Genomic DNA, 20,774 nt, shown 5'->3' with positions numbered 1-20,774 from the left:
ACATACCCCAACCAGAAGCCACGGATTACAGGCAACATTCGCACTGAGCTAAATGGTAGAGCTGCCACTTTCAAGGTGCGGGACTCTAACCCGAAAGCTATATGAAATCCTGCTATGCCCTGTGATGAACCATCAAACAGGCAAAGCGTCAATACAGGGCTAAGATTGAATCATACTACACCGGCTCCGATGCTGTTCTTATGTGGCAGGGCTTGCAAACTATTCAGACTACAAAGGGAAGCACAGCCGCGAGCTGCCCAGTGACACGAGGCCTACCAGACGAGCTAAATCACTTTATGCTCCGCTTCGAGGCAAGCAACACTGAGGCATATTGACAGCAATCAGTCGTGTTCACATGGAACTGTGTGATCCCGCTCTGTCAATGCTAGATTCATCATTCAACATTCACAAGCCTGCGGGCCAGACAGATTACCAGGACGTTTGTCTCTGGGCAATGTGCTGACCAACTGGCAGGTGTCTTCACTGACATTTTCAACATGTCCTGATTGAGTCTGTTAATACACATGTTTCAGCAGACCACTTAGTCCCCGTGTTCAAGAACCACCGAAGGCAACCTGCGGAATTGACTACAGATCCGTAGCACTCACGTCCGTAGTACGCCACTGCGTTAGGTTCTTATTTTCAGAGTAAATAACCCACGGGACACTAGAGAAGCTTTATTCCTCTCTGGATAGGGGGACCGCTTGTGTCCACTTGGCCAAAAGCCAGGAAAATGCAGAGCGCCAAATTCTCAAATAAAATTATATAAAAATCAAACTTTCATTAAATCACACATGTAAGATACCATTACTTCTTTGGAACTATGGGAGTGCTGTCCGCAATTAGCATTATTGTTCTCCAAAATTAAACTGCCTCGTGCTAAATTCTTGATCGTACAATATGCTATTATTGTTATTATTGGATAGAAACACCTCTAGTTTCTATAGAAGTTGGAATTTTGTCTCTGAGTGGTACAGAACAATTTCTACAGCACTTTTCATGACAGGGTTCAGATTTCAGAAATTTTTACTGTATCTGGGTCTGTTTTTAAGGCATGACTGCAACTGATGAAGAACCGACACTGCCTACGTCTTCCTCTGGGTGTCTGTACGTCATCACGTTTTCAAAGGAATCGATGGGACTTCACAGCCATTATAAAGACCAAAATGTATAGAGGACCGTCCTTCTCGTCCGTGCGCGCCTGAAGCGTGAAGGCCATCGGACTTGCCTCGTTCCAAATCGTTGTCTAACCAGCAATATTTCTCCGGTCATGTTTTCAGTCGTTATAGTTGTTAAAAACATCATAATGTAGTTAATTTGAAACCGTTTTACTAGCAATTTATATCCGTTTAGGTGCGATTTTGAGGAATTTCTTTGTTGTGCACTCTGAAAGTTTGGGACACGTTTTCGGTGTCGGTCGTTGGTGGTGGACATTTCGAAGGGACAGAGGACATCTAGTCGACCAAAAGACGTTTATAACATAGAAAAGGATACATTGCCCAAGAATCTGATGAAGAACAGCTCAAAGTAAGCAATATTTAATATGATAAATCGTGTTTCTGTCGAAATATTTTAAAACGCATATTTCGCCATTTTTTTGGTATAGCTTCACTTGGCCAACCCTGTATTGAAAAGTAAGGATAATTTTAAAAATGTAATGCAGCGGTTGCATTAAGAACTAATTTGTCTTTCGATTGCTGTCAACCCTGTATTTTTAGTCAGTATATGATTAGCTTTCAATTAAACTAGATCACCTTGATAGATGACGTCAGACATATTGAGGCTTGATTTCCTAGTATTTTTATTGTGTAACCACAGTTTTGTATGGCTAAATATGCACCTTTTTCGAACAAACTGTATATGTATATTTGTAAAATGATGTTACAGGAGTGTCATCGGAAGAATTCTGAGAAGGTTAGTGAAAAATTAATATATTTTGGCGGTGATTACGTTTATAGCGCTCTTTGGCTGGAATCGATGCTCTGGTAACGTTTGCACATGTGGTATGCTAACTTATCGATATTATTGTGTTTTCGCTGAAAAACGCTTAGAAAATCTGAAATATGGTCTGAAATCACAAGAACTGGGTCTTTCCATTGCTATGCTTTGTCTATTTTTATGAAATGTTTTATGATGAGTAAATTTGTCATACACGTTGCTCTTCTAGTAATTCTAGTCGATTTGCGATGGTCGGTGCAATTGTAAACTGTGATTACCTGATACCTGAATTGCACTTTTTTCTAAACAAAAACTGTATCCTATACCCTGAATATGTTATCAGACTGTCATCTGGGTTTTTCTTGTGTTGTGGATTATCAATATCTTAGTTGAGCCGAATTGTGATAGCACCTGAAGGAGTTAGAGAACTGATGGAGTTAGAATAGTTGTAGTTTGCTAACGTGTTTAGCTATAGATTTACATATTTTGCTTCCCTGTAAAACATTTTAAAATCTGAAATGGTGGCTTTATTCACAGATCTGGTATTTTCATGCTGGTGTCTTGGACTTGTGATTAATGATATTTAGATGCTACTATCTACTTGTGAAGCTATGCTAGCTATGCTAATCAGTGTGTGGGGGGATGGGGGGTGCTCCCGGACCCGGGGTAGAGGCTCGTTAGAGGTTAAAGCTACACTCGTTGTGAATCCAGCCAACATGTCAGATTTCAAAAAGGCTTTTCGGCGAAAGCATAAGATGCTATTATCTGATGATAGCACAACAGTAAACAAAGAGAGTGTAGCATATTTCAACCCTGCAGGCGCAACACAAAACGCAGAAATAAAATATAAATCATGTCTTACCTTTGACGAGCTTCTTTTGTTGGCACTCCAATATGTCCCATAAACATCACAAATTGTCCTTTTGTTCAATTATTTCCGTCCATATATATCCAAAATGTCCATTTATTTGGCGTGTTTGATCCAGAAAAAAACAGCTTCCAACTTGCGCAACGTCACTACAAAATATCTCAAAAGTTACGTGTAAACTTTGACAAAACATTACAAACTACTTTTGTAATACAACTTTAGGTATTTTTAAACGTTAATAATCGATCAAATTGAAGACGGGTCTATCTGTTTTCAATACAGGAGGACAACAAACTAACGCTACTTTGCTAGTCTTGCGCAACTCTCAAACAGTACACATAACGTTACACTGATTCAAGATGGCCGTACTTCTTCATTGCACAAAGGAATAACCTCAACCAATTTCCAAAGACAGGTGACATCCAGTGGAAGCGGTAGGAACTGCAAACAAGTCCCTTAGAAATCGAGTATCCCAATGAAAATACATTGAACAGACAGTGACCTCAAAAACAAAAATCTGAATGGTTAGTCCTCGGGGTTTCGCCTGCTACATAAGTTTTGTTATAMTCACAGACATTCCACTGAAAAGGCAGCGCGGGAAATTCAAAAGTATTTTTTAGAAATATTTAACTTTCACACATTAACAAGTCCAATACATCAAATGAACGATAAACATCTTGTGAATCCAGCCAACATGTCCGATTTTTTAAATGTTTTACAGCGAAAACACAACATATACACTGCTCAAAAAAATAAAGGGAACACTAAAATAACACATCCTAGATCTGAATGAATGAAATATTCTTATTAAATACTTTTTTTTTACATAGTTGAATGTGCTGACAACAAAATCACACAAAAATGATCAATGGAAATCAAATTTATCAACCCATGGAGGTCTGGATTTGGAGTCACACTCAAAATTAAAGTGGAAAACCACACTACAGGCTGATCCAACTTTATTGTAATGTCCTTAAAACAAGTCAAAATGAGGCTCAGTAGTGTGTGTGGCCTCCACGTGCCTGTATGACCTCCCTACAACGCCTGGGCATGCTCCTGATGAGGTGGCGGCATGGTCTCCTGAGGTGTTCTCCTCCAGAACTGGACTAAAGCATCCGCCAACTCCTGGACAGTCGTGGACAACGTAGGCGTTGGTGATGGAGCGAAGACATGATGGCCCAGATGTGCTCAAATGGATTCAGGTCTGGGGAAACGGTGTGGCCAGTCCATAGCATTCAATGCCCTTCCTCTTGCAGAACTGCTGACACACTCCAGCCACATGAGTCTAAGCATTGTCTTGCATTAGGAGGAACCCAGGCCAACCGCACCAGCATATGGTCTCACAAGGGGTCTGAGGATCTCATCTCGGTACCTAATGGCAGTCAGGCTATCTCTAGCGAGCACATGGAGGGCTGTTGCGGCCCCCAAAGAAATGCCACCCCACACGATGACTGACCCACCGCCAAACCGGTCATGCGTGGAGGATGTCTGCAGGCAGCAGAACGTTCTCCACGGCGTCTCCAGACTCTTTCACGGTCTGTCACATGTGCGCAGTGTGAACCTGCTTTCATCTGTGAAGAGCACAGGGCGCCAGTGGCGAATTTGCCACTTGGTGTTTCTCTGGCAAATGCCAAACATCCTGCACGGTGTTGGGCTGTAAGCACAACCCCCACCTGTTGGGACGTCGGGCCCTCGATAGCCACCTCATTGGATCTGTCTTCTGACCGTTGAGCAGACAACATGCACATCTGTGCCTGCTGGAGGTCATTTGCAGGGCTCTGGCAGTGCTCCTCCTGCTCCTCCTTGACAAAGGCGGAGGTAGTGGTCCTCTGCTGCTGGGTTGTTGCCCTCCTATGACGGCCTCCTCCACGTCTCCTGATGTACTGGCCTGTCTCCATGGTAGCGCCTCCATGCTCTGGACACTACGCTGACAGACACAGCAAACCTTCTTGCCACAGCTCGCATTGATGTGCCATCCTGGATGAGCTGCACTACTGAGCCACTTGTGTGGGTTGTAGACTCCGTCTCATGCTACCACTAGAGTGAAAGCACCGCCAGCATTCAAAGTGACCAAAACATCAGCCAGGAAGCATAGGAACTGAGAAGTGGTCTGTGGTCACCACCTGCAGAACCACTCCTTTATTGGGGGTGTCTTGCTAATTGCCTATAAATTTCCACCTGTTGTCTATTCCATTTGCACAACAGCATTGTGACATTTATTGTCAATCAGTGTTGCTTCCTAAGTGGACAGTTTGATTTCACAGAAGTGTGATTGACTTGGAGTTACATTTGTGTTTGTTAAGTGTTCCCTTTATTTTTTTGAGCAGTGTATTTATGTTAGCTCACCACCAAATCCAAAAAAGCACAGACATTTTTCCACAGCCAACATAGCTTTCACAAAACCCACAAATAGAGATAAAATTAATCACTAATCAGATGAGTCATATAACATCATGTTACACAATACATTTATGTTTTGTTCGATAATGTGCATATATATATATAATATATTAATATATATATATATATATATATATACAGTGGGGAGAACAAGTATTTGATACACTGCCGATTTTGCAGGTTTTCCTACTTACAAAGCATGTAGAGGTCTGTAATTTTTATCATAGGTACACTTCAACTGTGAGAGACGGAATCTAAAACAAAAACCCAGAAAATTACATTGTATGATTTTTAAGTAATTAATTTGCATTTTATTGCATGACATAAGTATTTGATCACCTACCAACAGTAAGAATTCCGGCTCTCACAGACCTGTTAGTTTTTCTTTAAGAAGCGCCTCCTGTTCTCCACTCATTACCTGTATTAACTGCACCTGTTTGAACTCGTTACCTGTATAAAAGACACCTGTCCACACACTCAATCAAACAGACTCCAACCTCTCCACAATGGGCAAGACCAGAGAGCTGTGTAAGGACATCAGGGAAAATTGTAGACCTGCACAAGGCTGGATGGGCTACAGGACAATAGGCAAGCAGCTTAGTGAGAGGGCAACAACTGTTGGCGCAATTATTAGAAAATGGAAGAAGTTCAAGATGACGGTCAATCACCCTCGGCCTGGGGCTCCATGCAAGATCTCACCTCGTGGGGCATCAATGATCATGGAGAAGGTGAGGGATCAGCCCAGAACTACACAACAGTACCTGGTCAATGACCTGAAGAGAGCTGGACCACAGTCTCAAAGAAAACCATTAGTAACACACTACGCCGTCATGGATTAAAATCCCTGCAGCGCACGCAAGGTCCCCCTGCTCAAGCCAGCGCATTCCAGGCCCATGTGAAGTTTGCCAATAACATCTGGATGATCCAGAGGAGGGATGGAGAAGGTCATGTGGTCTGATGAGACAAAAATAGAGCTTTTTGGTCTAAACTCCACTCGCCATGTTTGGAGAAGAAAGAAGGATGAGTACAACCCCAAGAACACCATCCCAACCGTGAAGCATGGAGGTGGAAACATCATTTTTGGGATGCTTTTCTGCAAAGGGGACAGGATGACTGCACCGTATTGAGGGGAGGATGGATGGGGCCATGTATCACGAGATCTTGGCACAACACCTCCTTCCCTCAGTAAGAGCATTGAAGATGGGTCGTGGCTGGGTCTTCCAGCATGACAACGACCTGAAAGACACAGCCAGGGCAACTAAGGAGTGGCTCCGTAAGAAGCATCTCAAGGTCCTGGAGTGGCCTAGCAGTCTCCAGACCTGAACCCAATAGAAATCTTTGGAGGGAGCTGAAACTCCGTATTGCCCAGCGACAGCCCCAAACCTGAAGGATCTGGAGAAGTCTGTAGGGAGAGTGGGCCAAAATCGCTGCTGCAGTGTGTGCAAACCTAGTCAAGAACTACAGGAAACGTATGATCTCTGTAATTGCAAACAAAGGTTTCTGTACCAAATATTAAGTTCTGCTTTTCTGATGTATCAAATACTTATGTCATTCAATAAAATGCAAATTAATTACTTACAAATCATACAATGTGATTTTCTGGATTTTTGTTTTAGATTCTGTCTCTCACAGTTGAAGTGTACCTATGATACAAATTACAGACCTCTACATGCTTTGTAAGTAGGAAAACCTGCAAAATCAGCAGTGTATCAAATACTTGTTCTCCCCACTGTATATAAAAAAAATCTCAGTTTACATTGGCGCGTTACGTGCAGTAATGTTTTGATTCCAAAACATCCGGTAATTTTGCAGAAATACTCATAATAAACATTGATAAAAGATGCAAGTGTTATTCACATAAATTAAAGATAAACTCATCCTCTATGCAACCGCTGTGTCAGATTTCAAAATAAACTTTACGGAAAAATAATAATCTGATAACGGCACTCAGAGCACAATCCAGCCAAAGAAATAGTTGCCATTTTGGCGTCAACAAAAGCTACAAAAACACTATAAATATGCACTTACCTTCGAATAACTTCATCAGAAGGCACCCCCAGGATTCCCAGATCGACAATAAATGACTGAAAAGTTCCAGAAAGCCCATCATTTAGCCACTTGTTGTTAGCATGTTCAGCCCAGGAATCCATTTTCATGACGCACGAGCAATCCCTCCAGACAAAAACTCAAAAAGTTCCGTTACAGGTCGTAGAAACAAGTCAAATGATGTATGCAATCCATATTTAGTATGTGTTTTACATTAATCATCAATAAGGATCCAACCGGAGAATTTCATTGTCTGAAGAAAGAGCATTGGAACGAGAGCACTCTCTCTCGTGAGCGCGCCAAAAGAGACTGAGAGTTTCTGAAGACCACTCAGTAAAATAGCTCCTATGAGCCCCTCCTTTATAGTAGAATCATATAACCAAAATCTAAAGACGGTGACATCTAGTGGAAGCCCTAGGAAGTGTTTGCTCATCCATAACTATAAGGAGTATCATTTGGCACTGTTTTGAAAATCAGGTTCTCACTTTCTGTTTGGACTTCTTCTCAGGTTTTTGTCTGCCAAATGAGTTCTGTWATACTTACAGACATAATTCAAACAGTTTTAGAAACTTCAGAGTGTTTTCTATACAATAGTAATAATAATATGCATGTATTACCTTCTGGGGCAGAGTAGGAGGAAATTCCGTTTGGGTACGCAATTTGTTCAAAGTAGAAACGCTGCCCCCTGTCCCGAGGAAGTTAAGACACTCCTCCTTCTCTCCAATCCTACATTTTATGGCTCTACAGGAAGCTAATAAAGAGGGTAACAGAATACCAAACATTTATTACTCTCTTAAGAGAATCTGTCCTCACCTCCTGACCTCAACCCCTCTTTCATCTAATACACAGATGTCCATCTGTCTTTCCTGTATCAACACGTTGCTCTCCTCTCCTACATCAAACACATTCCAAAGCCTTCTGGCTTTCTACAGAGAACCCTTAACTTTCTCCTTTGATTCTATGCTTCTACTCTATCATTTATTTAGTATCTCAATGTTCAAAATGTTGAACCCAACACCATGAAGTGCTTTGAAAGGCTGGTAATGGCTCACATCAACACCATTATCCCAGAAACCCTAGACCCACTTCAATTTGCATACCGTCCAAACAGATCCACAGATGATGCAATCTCTATTGCACTCCACACTGCCCTTTCCCACCTAAACAAAATGAACACTTATGTGAGAATGCTATTCATTGACTACAGCTCAGCGTTCAACACCATAGTACCCTCAAAGCTCATCAATAAGCTAAGGATTCTGGGACTAAACACCTCCCTCTGCAACTGGATCCTGGACTTCCTGATGGGCCGCCCCCAGGTGGTGAGGGTAGGTAGCAATACATCTGCCACGCTGATCCTCAACACTGGAGCCCCCCAGAGGTGCATGCTCTTACCCCTCCTGTACTCCCTGTTCACCCACGACTGCATGGCCAGGCATGACTCCAACACCATCATTAAGTTTGCAGACGACTCACAGTGGTAGGCCTGATCACCGACATCGACGAGACAGCCTATAGGGAGGAAGTCAGAGACCTGGCCGGGTGGTGCCAGAATAGCAACCTATCCCTCAACGTAACCAAGACTAAGGAGATGATTGCGGACTACAGGAAAAGGAGTACCGAGCACGCCCCCATTCTCATCGACGGGGCTGTAGTGGAGCAGGTTGAGAGCTTCAAGTTCCTTGGTGTCCACACCACCAACAAACTAGAATGGTCCAGACACACCAAGACAGTCGTGAAGAGGGCACGACAAAGCCTTTTCCACCTCAGGAAACTAAAAAGATTTGGCATGGGTCCTGAGATCCTCAAAAGGTTCTACAGCTGCAACATCGAGAGCATCCTGACTGGTTGCATCACTGCCTGGTACCCAGTCATAGACTGTTCTCTCTACTACCGCATGGCAAGCGGTACCGGAGTGCCAAGTCTAGGACAAAAAGTCTCAACAGTTTTTACCCCCAAGCCATACGACTCCTGAACAGGTAATCAAATGGCTACCCGGACTATTTGCACTGTGTGGCCCCCCCCCCAACCCCTCTTTTACGCTGCTGCTACTCTCTGTTTATCATATATGCATAGTCACTTTAACTATACATTCATGTACATACTACCTCAATTGGCCCGACCAACCAGTGCTCCCACACATTGGCTAACCGGGCGGGACACAAATCTGAATTGTGTCCCGACACCCGCCACCCACCACCCGCCAACCCCTCTTTTACGCAACTGCTACACTCTGTTCATCATATATATACCTCCGCTCTCTCCACTGGCTTCCAGTTGAAGCTCGCATCCGCTACAAGACCATGGTGCTTGCCTACGGAGCTGTGAGGGGAACGGCACCTCCGTACCTTCAGGCTCTGATCAGGCCCTACACCCAAACAAGGGCACTGCGTTCATCCACCTCTGGCCTGCTCGCCTCCCTACCTCTGAGGAAGTACAGTTCCCGCTCAGCCCAGTCAAAACTGTTCGCTGCTCTGGCACCCCAATGGTGGAACAAACTCCCTCACGACGCCAGGTCAGCGGAGTCAATCACCACCTTCCGGAGACACCTGAAACCCTACCTCTTTAAGGAATACCTAGGATAGGATAAAGTAATCCTTCTAACCCCCCCCCCTTAAAAGAGTTAGATGCACTATTGTAAAGTGGTTGTTCCACTGGATATCATAAGGTGAATGCACCAATTTGTAAGTCGCTCTGGATAAGAGCGTCTGCTAAATGACTTAAATGTAAATGTAAATGTAAATATATGCATAGTCAATTTAACCATATCTACATGTACATACTACCTCAATCAGCCCGACTAACCAGTGTCTGTATGTAGCCTCGCTACTTTTATAGCCTCGCTACTGTATATAGCCTCGCTACTGTTATTTTTCAGTCTTTTACTGTTGTTTTTATTTCTTTACTTACCTATTGTTCACCTAATACCTTTTTTGCACTTGGTTAGAGCCTGTAAGTAAGCATTTCACTGTAAGGTGAATTCACTGCATGTGATTAATTAACTTTGATTTGATTTGAGAACTCTGCAGGCTATCTCTGCAGTAGATTGCAACTCCGCCGCCTTTGGCAGTTCTATCTTGTCGGAAAATGTTATAGTTATRGATGTAAATTTCAGGGTTTTTGGTGACCTTCCTAAGCCAGGATTCAGACATGGCTAGGACATCCGGGTTGGCGGGGTGTGCTAAAGCAGTGAATAAAACAAACTTAGGTAGGAGGCTTCTAATGTTAACAGGCATGAAACTAAGGCTTTTACGGTTACAGAAGGCAACAAATGAGAGTGCCTAGGGAATGGGATTGGAGCTAGGCACTGCAGGGTGGAGCTAGGCATTTTGTGTATGTCCATTAGATGAAATCCAAATAAAAAGATGTTTAAATTACAGGTTGTAATGCAACAAAATAGGAAAAAACGCCAAGGGGGATGAATACTTTTGCAAGGCACTGTAAATGATGTCTGCGTGTTGTAGTGTGCCCCTGGCTATCCGTAAATAAAAAAAACAAGGAAATTGTGCCATCTGATTTCCTTATTATAAGCGATTTGAAATGATTTATACTTTTACTTTTAATAATTAAGTATATTTTTGCAATTACATTTACTTTTGATTCTTAGTTATGTTTTAAACCCTTACTTTTAGACTTTTGCTCAAGTAGTATTTTTCTGGGTGACTTTCACTTTTACTTGAGTCAATCTCTATGAAGGTATCATTACTTTTACTCAAGTATGACAATTAAGTACTTTTTCCACCCCTGCACTTACTATGGCATGAGTTTTATGACATGGAAATGTGAAGTGCACATTTGGACTTACTGGTGTTTAGCTTGCTGGCATGACATCAAAGCGGTATTTATAAACATCCTCAAGGTCTCATCTTTCAAAATACATAGAGTCCTCTTAATTTAAAGCATGGGTGCAACTTCTTGTTGGGCGAGGTGCATAAGTTCAGAATGTCTGTCAGTCAAAACCCATACATCGCTGTGAAGCGCAGAGCCAGAGCTCTGACATCATGTATAGCATGATACTATACTGCCACTGTGTCCTTGAATGGTTTTGTAATTCATAAATGACAAAAACCATATGGCTGGTCGCCGTCCGAACACAAGGAGTGGTGTTCTCACATTCAGTTTATAGTCCAGGACAGGAAGAGGTGAGGCCTCCCATTAGGAGAGCTGTGATTGGCTCAGGTGAAGGAATAGTTCCTGGATCTGGGTCAGCCCCATGCATCACCTGCATTGTTCTGTGACTTACGGCAGGGCATGAGTTAATCAATTGTCCACATAAATGAAGGGTACTTTGTACACTCTCATAACGTCTTCCACCACCTGTGTGGAAACTTGATGATCACACAGATACCAAACAGTATACTTTTCAGTCAACGAATAAGGGTAATACCTAATTGTCATAAAAGCATACCACACACATTAAAAAGTTATAACTTATTACACAGACATCTCAACAATTAATTTTGCGTCGTTTACACTGTTTGCTTGAGGAAATAAGAGAGTTTGAGGCACTTTTGCATGCAGTGTATTGTTCTCAAATGGAGAAGTTGCTTGGCTGTGTTGTAGTCATCATCACTATTCGTCAGAACGCGGCAGGCCATCTGAGCACCATTTTGTTAAACTTGCTGCCCTTGAGCTAATCGGAGGAGCTTTGATGTAGACTAGAGGTGTGAGATGAGCAGAAGGGTGAAGGACGACTCCAGCTGGGTGCTTGCGGTGAGTGGCACCCCTCTATCTTTGTTCTCTGCCCAGTGAATAGAGCTCCTTGTGTATTCTCATTGTGGTTGATGTCTGGTGTGGATGTTTTAATTCAGCGCTCCTCTACAGTACAAGTTCAACTTATTTCATACAAGGTTTGTCTATGTTGTTAATTGGTTACAATGATGACATAATCTTGACATAAACACATTTTGTTGAAACAACATTGATTCAACCAGTCTGTGCCCAGTGAATTGTAACTCTGGGACCATATCTCTTACTATCAGGTGTATCCTATCAAGCTCTGTCTAGCTTGTAAGGGGAAACCTATTATCACCCCATCCCAGTCTGTCTCTCACTCTCTTCTCTTTGTGTCTCTGATAGATTCTCCCTCCTGGGTTGAGTGGAGGCAGATTACAGTCCAATCAGCTCTGTATTTTAGTCTCTCATTTTAGAATCAATGTAATAGAGTGCCAAATGTGTGGAGGGGGAAAGCTACAGACACATAACCATGATGCCATGAGATAATTAAAACAATCCCAAAAGGTGCCAAGAGGAAGAGAGAGAGACTGCACTGCAACGCCTCACTGAAGCGCAGATCAATTGCTTTTCTCTGTGTTAATTACAGGGTTATGATTTTCAACTGATGCAAAGAGCAGCTTTTTGTGCCTTATTATGATAATAAATGTCATTGAATGATAATTTATGGAAATATGCTACAGTGGCTGCTATTACCCTTGCAGAGAGATTGGGTGCAGTTGTCTGGGTGTACTTGGGTGCATTTGTGTGTGTGTGTGTGTGTGTGTGCATGCGTTTGTGTGCGTGTGTGTGTGCGTGTGTGTTTGCAAGTGTGTTTGAAAGAGAGCGACCTGGCTCTACGTATTTTACTGAATTTTGACTTACTGACACCACCTCTGGTTAGAGGGGAATAAAGCAGCCCAAGAGTTATCATACAGGAACTTAATTTAAACACACTGAGGAAGCTGAATATGGGGATGACACGTGGGAGAGGTAGTAGATTGGTAGTGGATTTTGGTTACACACACTGTCCCACACGTCCAGTTGTTGATGGGCAGAGACATAGATGTTTCTCTCTGTCACTGCAAGTATTGTGTGACCTGCAGAGTCAAGAGGATGGGCAGATGTCCAGCCTCCTAGTAACGTAACAGGGCACAGGTCACACAGGTCAGAGAGAGTTTGAGAGGCAGGTTTATGGTACCCCGTAGACTCTCAGGCTCCGGGTGCGGGAGATGGGAAGTGGAGTGTGCAGCTCAGGGTTGTGAGTTGCTGATAACAGTCACCAGCAGGGAATTCGGAACAGCATGTGTAATATCCATTCACAGCCATTATTCTCCCGCGCTTGTCTGCAGCAGTGCTCTGTAGCCTACCATAAAAAACAACCTTCTAGCCAAAACATCAATTATAAAAAGGCTCATTTCATTGCCAATGTCTTTATTTTTCTATAGTAGATACCTATATTGTCACAGCAAAATAATTCTGCAGCGACAGTAATGTTTAGTCCATAATGTTGCTTGATGGTGGATAGGCTATTAGCTTTAAATCACTGAGCTCATCTGCATTTCCAGTGGTGCAGGAAAAATTCTCAGCAACAAAAGACTGATTAAATTACGATCCTACATCTGTAAGCACATGGAATTACCAATGATACACCACTGTGTACAGTGTGGTTCAGTCATGCTCTCTCTCTTTCTCTCTGGCTCTCTCTCTGTCTCTGTAAAGTTTACTCAGCAGCTCTGGACATCTTTGCTTTGCTGACCTGGTAGTGGAGATGCCACTGAGCTGAGAGGCCTTGGCAGGAACCCACATCGCTCCAAATTGCCTCTGTCTAGATCAGGGATAGGCAACTTTGATTGGGGGGGGGCCACAAAAAAATAGAACTCATGGCTATGCAAACTCATGAAGGGCCGCAGTGGCTCATGGCTATGCATACCCACATCCATATCCACATAGACCATGCCCTAGCCTTTTGGGGATTCTTAGGTATAATATTTTAGCGGCCTCCCCTTTTCAAAGTTTTAGAGTTAATATCCTGCAATTATACACATTTTGCCATGGRGTGTAGAGAAAATGTTGCAGTTTTATAACAAATTTCATGCAATTCTACTAATTTTGCCATTGGGCGGAGAGAAATATTAGCAGTTTTACAGATAATTTCTTGCATTCTACACATTTTGCCGTAAGGTGGAGAGAAATGTTTGCCGTTTAAAAAAAATATCTGAGCGAGAGTGACTAATGAAATCCGTCGGTAATCAGCCGATCGGCAATTCGACCATGATTATTTCAAGTTTAGATAGCTGGCCGCTAGACTAACTGACCAATCTAAAAAATCTTAGCTGACATGGGCTAATTGAGTTACTGTCAGAACCTTTGACTGCAGCAGTGTTAGTGGTACTGACTGAGGTGAGTTTGACTCTAAAGGACTGTGTCAACTGTTTGTTTCAATTACTTCTATGATATCTGTGCTGTAGTCTAGTCTACCTGCCAGTCCCAGTGTATTAGGGATGGTCCTGGACTGGGGAGAGATGGCTGGGCGGGTTTGAGCTGTCAGTGGGGTCCCCCCCATCAGACCTAGATGAATGGATGGGGAGTGACAGTCACAGTGTTAACGAGGCCAAAATAAATAGCCGACCGAAACGATGCCTGGTACGATGTGTGATGGCGGTGCTGACAGACGAGGGGCTCTGACTCCCTCTGAGCTGCTCTGTCTGACAGCTGATTGATGGCCAGTCACATTGTGTTTATTTTGCCCACTCGGCCCATCATATATATTTCCTTTCTACAGCCCTGCTATTGTGCTGATATGGAATAGAAATATGACCAGGTGTGACAATGACAATTTGTCCTGTGGGCCAGAGCAGAGCATTGTTGGGCAGCATGGGGGACTGCAATTTTCCTATCAGGCCCTATCAGTTCTCTGATTATACAGTAGCTGCAGTTCTCTCCGGGGCAGACGCGATCAAAGCCAACATCTCTGTCTTTTCACCTTGTTATCAACTGACAAATAAATGCATGTTTTTTCACAATGCTGCTTAAACATCAGAGGTTATTAGAGCCATTGTCAGCGGAGTAGCAGACAGTTTGATGAAATTAAGAAAGAGTGAACGAGGTAGTGAAGGATAAAGACAAGTAGAGAGAACGAGAGAGAGGGCTTGCTTTCATCATTCCTTTATTCACACTCCTCTGCATTCTACTGTTATCTCTACGTCCTTAATTCCTGCTCAGCTAGTTCTGAATTCTGATGAAGTCTATAGACTGCTGATGCCAAAAACAGGCCCTAAACTTTTCACATTAATTTCACATTAAGTAATGGCTRCCCTCAAATGTCTCTTTCACATACAGTGGCTCACTGATAGAGAGGAGCATTAGCATTGACTTCCTTCCCTCTGTTTCTTTCAGTCACTGATCACTGCTGTCTGACAGTGGAGAGAGGGAGCATGTTCATTGGCTTTGAAATGCTGCCAAAACGTCACACCTCAGAAGTATGCACTTGTCTAAGTCACAGTTCACTCGTCAAGGTTAGGTACATTGGCATTTCACTGCCAGACAGGTTTTGGCGCTGTGGTCCGTGGAGTGGGGGGGGGGGGGGGGGGGGAGGGGGGGGGGGGGGGGGGGGGGGGGGGGGGGGGGGGGGGGGGGGGGGGGGGGGGCGGTGGGGGGGCTCAGGAACGCGGTGATCATGCTAGCAGTCATACTTAAAATTTTCAATGAAGAAAAACATTGGTTGAAATGCTGCTACATATTCAGCCATTTAAATAACACATATCAGATAGGAAGCCTGTAGCATTTTCCCTTCCCCACTTCCATCCACCTGCTCCAGCAGCAAACAGACACCCAGCCTCCCAGCCTGAAAACGGAGAGGCCACAGAGGGGGGCATCAATATGCAACACACCTCTGGAAATGTACTTGGTTGACACAGCGTAAAAAAGCGCAAGTGTGAAAAAGATTAAATGAGTGTATTGCCTATTTGGGCATTTTATTGGAGACTAAGCAGATGTGCCCTTGCATGCTAGATGTGGAACGACGCTTGCATTGCTCCTGAGCGGGCCAGGGTGTTTGGTGGTACCCGTGATTACTGTCCCCTCTGCCCATCCGGATTAGGAGTGCGAAGGTAGAGCAGAGCAAGTTGGGCCTGTCTAATGTGATGTGATGTACAGTAAGAGTCAGCATTTCTCTCCAGCTGCTGGGGAAATTTACGACATCATCATGTCACAGGAAACACTAATGAACAAAGGCACCAATGCTGCACTGAAAACAGATGTTAGAGACAGATATGTACTGTAGCCATAAACTCACTAACTTACAGCATACACACATCCTGTGTTATATGTACCTATGTATCTCAACTGTATCTGTCCTTTCTCCACAGTCCACTTACAGTCCATCATTTAGCAAATGGTCTTATCCAATGCACTTACAATAAGTTGTATTTAAAAGAGGATGCAGAATAAACCACTTAGTACAAGCTTTTTCAGAAATAGTTGCTGTCAGTAAGATAAGGGATATGGTGTTAGAAACAATACTGAACCAATCAAATCTCTCATTGTTTCTCACACTCTCTCACACTCTCTCTCACACTCTCTCTCACACCCTCTCCTCACACTCTCTCACCTCTCTCTCACTCTCACACTCTCTCTTCACACTCTCTCTACACTCTCTCTCACACTCTCTCTCTCACTCTCTCACTCTCTCTCACACTCCTCACACTCTCTCTCACACTCTCTCTCTCACCTCTCTCTGTCTCACTCTCTCTCACACTCTCTCTCACACTCTCTCTCACACTCTCTCTCACACTCTCTCTCACACTCTCTCTTCTCTACACTCAACTCTCTCTCACACTCTTTCTCACACCATCGTCTCCTCACTTTCTCTTCACACTCCTGCTCACATCTCTCTACTCTCTCTCTCAACTCTCTCTCACACCTCCTCTCACACCTCTCTCACCTCTCTCTCACTCTCTCCCACACTCTCTCTCACACTCTCTCTCACACTCTCTCTCACATCTCTCTCTCTCACTCTCTCTCTCACACTCTCTCTCACACTCTCTCTCACTCTCTCTCTCTCTACGCACAGCACACACACACACACACACACACACACACACACACACACACACACACACACACACACAACACACACACACACACACACAACACACCACACACACACACACACAACACCACACACAACACACACAACACGTGTAATGCATAATCCATATGCATCTGATGCAATAGTAGTGTTATCGTGGATCCTAAAAGCCTCTCAACCTCAGAGATAACTACAGTATGTGAACTGTGTGGGTGAGCAGATTACTCCTAAAGAGTGCTGCTGCATTGTCTTGACGTCCTCTCTCAGTGTGGTACTGGCATTATCCTAGAATAGACTGCCTCATCCTGTTATGTAGTAAAAGTACTCCCCCTGAGTGGGCTGTACTGTGCCCCCTTCCCCTCCCCCCTCTGGGTGTAGGTTTTGGTTTTTGCCCTAGCACTACACATTTGAGTCAAATAATCAAAGCTTGATGAATTGGTTATTTGAATCAGCTGTGTAATGCTACGGCAAAAAACAAATTGTGCACACAGGACCGAGTTTGGGAAACCCTGCTATAAGGTGTCTGCTGGGAGGCTACTGTATAACTGTTCGATGAAAGCTGAAATGGGCTCAGTTCTTAGTAGAGTAGGGGTCAGGCCAGGATTTGCCGTATACAGTAGCTCAGGGGATAAATTCTACCACTCAAGCAGAAATATGGGCAAATCACTATGCTATTGGACATTTTATGAAAGTGAAGTCAATTTTTAACAGTACAGGCAATTTTTGGCTCTTAGCTTTTCTCTTTTTGTGTGTGTGTGTGTGCGTGTGCGTGTGCGTGTGTGTGTCAAATCACATTTTATTTGTCACATGCTTCGTAAACAACAGGTGTAGACTAACAGTAAGATGCTTATGGGTCCTTCCCAAAACTGCAGGGAGAAATAGAAAAATAATAGAAAAGTATACACGGGGTACCAGTACCGAGTCGATGTGCAGGGATACAATGTAATTGAGGTAATATGTACAGTACATATAGGTCGGGTTAAAGTGACTAGGCAACAGGATAGATAATACGATCTGAGGGCCAATGCCAAATTTTGTCAACCTTCTGAGGGGGAAGAGGCATTGTCGTGCCTTCTTCACGACTGTGTTGGTGTGTGTGGACCATGATAATTTCTTAGTGATGTGGACACCGAGGAACTTAGACCCGCTCCACTACAGCTGACGTTGAGGGGGAGGTTGGTCACTGCCAGGGCACTGACCTCCTCCCTATTGGCTGTCTCATCATCTTCGGTGATCAGGCTTACCACCATCGAGYCGTCAGCAAACTTGCGCAGCCACGTAGACATGAGTGAATAGGTAGTACAGGAGGGGACTAAGCACGTACCAATAAGGGGCCCCTGTGTTGAGGGTCAGCGTGGCGAAGGTGTTGTTGCCTACCCTCACCACCTGGGGGTGGCCTGTCAGGAAGTCCAGTGTGTGTGTGTGTGTGTGCGCATGCATGTGTGTGAGAGAAACAGTTGCAGAGAGTCAAACATAATGATGTTGTGGATAACCGGTGGTGGAAAACCTTTTGTAAGCTTTATCATTTAAGCTGCATCTGAATAGATTCTATCAACAAATAGCCAAGCAGACAATATACAACCCATGTTATAATAGATCAAGTGACTATCTGTGTACCCACAGCAGCAGGATAATCATCTTGTGTTTTCCTCTTTCTAAAGTAATGAGCTTGTGTGATGTTGTGATGCCTGGTAGTGATGAAGGGCTAATAACCAGGAAGTGTGTGTATTTGTGTGCACGTGTCTGAGAGTGTAAAAATACAAAGGTGCATGTGGAGTGTTTATTGGTAAACTTAAAGAGTTTAGGGGTGGGGCTGTGTGTGTATTTTACATTTTAGTAGCACCTTAATTGGGGAGGACAGGCTCATGGTAACAGCTGGAGCAGAATTAGTGGAATGGTATCAAATACATGGTGTCCATATTTTTGATGCTATTCCATTAGCTCCGTTCCAGCCATTATTATGAGCCATCTTCCCCTCAGCAGCCACTTTTATCCCGAGCAACTTACAGTAGTGAGTGCATACATTTTTCATTCTTGTCCCCTGTGGGAATCAAACCCACAACCCTGGAGTTGCAAGTGCCATGCTCTACCAACAGTGCCAAATGGGATTGAGCCACTAAATCAGCGGTGTGTGACATGAACACAGATGTGAACCCCCAGAGGCACGGCACCATTCCCCATCCAATCAAAATGCACCTCCCATCACCTGGCTCTCAGGATCACATTAGTAGGGTCATGCCTCAGCCTCAGACTCCAGCTGCTTTCCACGCAAATACATTATTCTCTGAGGAGTTATCTGAGTTCATCCATTATCTTCACACTCCATCCACAGACATACACAGACCGTCCACTAAACCTCAGCTTCAACTTCACACAGCACCCGTTGCACTTCAACAGTCTCATCATGCTTCAATTCAACAGTTTTGTGTCTTTGATAGATATTGTCATTTCAGTATCTCAATATCTTCCTTAGAAACAGTGTTAAAATGTCTTTACTGAAAAAGCTCTTACTAGCTGATGTCCTATACAAATGTATAATCTTTTGTTGCTGAGATATTCTTGCATAGCAAGGTTTAAAAAAGCTTATGTTGCTGCAGAATTGTTTTCCTGCTGTAGCCAGTTTGCTATACTGTAGCAATACTGTAGCTACAGTATCTCCATATCTAATCATGTTGTATTTGTCTCATACCATTGTCGTGACTTTACTGTCATTAATCTGATGACTGCTAATTATCTAATCAAACAACTAGGTTTAATTGTAACAACTAACTCATTAATCTAAATTCTAAATTCCCAATCTCTAAATTCCCAATCTGGCCCTCAACCATCACGGTCACCTAATAATCCCCAGTTTACAATTGGCTCATTCATCCCCCTCCTCTCCCCTGTAACTATTCCCCAGGTCGTTGCTGCAAATGAGAACGTGTTCTCAGTCAACTTACCTGGTAAAATAACGGATAAATAAAAAAATAAAAAATAAAAATTAGGATTTGGGTCACCACAAGATTGGTTCTCTAAAGAGTTACCATTTCCTGAATTAAACTCTAAATGTCTTTACCTATCACATSCATAAACAGTCAACTTATTAATCATAACCTTGTATGATATCATCATTCTGAACAGTCCTAACCTCCTGCATCTGAAAAAACTTGAGCCTTACTTATGATTCAGTACTGCTTGTTACAAAAGACATGGAGAGGGACAGAGAAACTACTCTCACATTAATCATATACTTTGCACACAAACCGCCGCCCTCTTTGAGTAAGAGATCATGAATGTATTTACGTGAAATGTCTTGGTTCTTCGTGTATTTGTCGGAACCAGGCCACCTAGGAAAGGGAGTTGGGCCTTTTCAGGTCTTCTACTGTTGTTCTCCTCTGCAGTCGTCCGGTATCCGGTGACTTTTCATGTAGTCCTGAACAGAACTACAGAATTTATTCTCCTTCCATTTGCTCTGGAAGATGCTTCTTTGAAGACAGGCTAGCCAGCCGTGTCGATGATTCCCAGTGGGGTGATGAGAGTAGCGTACTACGGTGATTTGAGAAGAGTAGTAGAATGGTTCCACTTAAATTCACTTTTGAAGATACTTTACTTAGGACGGCTAATCAGCCGTACCAATGATTGTCTGGAAGGAGACTTTATCGTCTCTACCACGTGTTTAGATTTCAGAGTTCAAACCACATTAAACATGAGCTGCAGCTCCATTTCTCTCTGGTC

General features: G+C 43.4%; 1 protein-coding gene across 2 annotated transcripts in view; it reads left to right on the top strand.

The window, feature by feature from the left end:
• LOC111953069 (cadherin-13-like) overlaps positions 1-20,774 on the top strand; it is a 692,508-nt gene that overhangs the window by 610,451 nt on the left and 61,283 nt on the right. The gene's annotated exons all lie outside the window — the stretch shown is intronic.

This window comes from Salvelinus sp. IW2-2015, linkage group LG26 (genome assembly GCF_002910315.2).
Source record: "Salvelinus sp. IW2-2015 linkage group LG26, ASM291031v2, whole genome shotgun sequence".
Lineage (NCBI taxonomy): Eukaryota > Metazoa > Chordata > Actinopteri > Salmoniformes > Salmonidae > Salvelinus > Salvelinus sp. IW2-2015.
Note: the sequence above shows the minus strand (reverse complement) of the source record. Positions and strands in the feature narration are given on the sequence as shown.